Genomic DNA, 931 nt, shown 5'->3' with positions numbered 1-931 from the left:
ATTTAAAAAAAAAAAAAAAATTGGTTTTAATTTATATATCTGTCCTATAACACGACCCCGGATTATGGCCGAGCAGTCAAGGTAGCAGCCTACCGCTCTGGGGATCCAGTATCGAATCGGACGGTCGAAAAACCTCCAGGAATTTTTCAGGGTTTTTTTTTCTTTTTTAACTCTCCGCCCTGTGGGCACTAAGAGGGCCTCTTTATGCAAGCCCATTATGGGTTCGGCCACAATGGGGCTGCCGGGTGGTGAGGAACAGCGCCTGACATATCCGAACGGACCACCCCCGAAAAATTCCTGGGGATTTTTCGACCCGTTCGGATTCAAACCCGGGTCCTTTCAGAGGTGGTCCGACCAAATACGTCGGCCCCGTCCCTCATCACCCGGCCGCCCCACTGTGGGCCTGACCGAACCCATAATGGGCTTGCTTAAAGGGGCCTTAGTGCCGACAGAGCGGAAAGATGTAAAAAATATACTGTATATTATATATTTATATAAAAACCTTTCTGAATATGATTAAACTCTTGAGATCCACTACTAAAAGAAACTTATTTTTATTGACGTTTTATCTTTTTGGTCTTAGGGTGTCACTTGTTAGTAAATTATCATTTTTTTAAATTTTTTTTGTTTTCGGTCATTTAAAAATGGTGTCCCCCCCATATGACACAATGGAGATCTACCTGTAAAAAACGCAAACTTTTCTTCATGTAAAAATGGTTTATTTGACGTTCTACATTTGCATATGCTTTGAGATTTTTATTTTCCACAAGGCACAGAAGGATTTTGCATTTGATACAGTACGCTGTAGCTCATACTTTTATATCCAGAAAAAGGAAATATCGAGCCGTTTTGAAAATTGCACGCTTCGGGATAAATGACAAGAAATTGTTTAATACGACCTAAAATTGCACGATTAATTAATTAATTATTT

Source organism: Centruroides sculpturatus, unplaced genomic scaffold (assembly GCF_000671375.1).
Source record: "Centruroides sculpturatus isolate CEXI.00-Female unplaced genomic scaffold, Cexi_2.0 scaffold3009, whole genome shotgun sequence".
Lineage (NCBI taxonomy): Eukaryota > Metazoa > Arthropoda > Arachnida > Scorpiones > Buthidae > Centruroides > Centruroides sculpturatus.
This window is presented reverse-complemented; position numbering follows the sequence as displayed.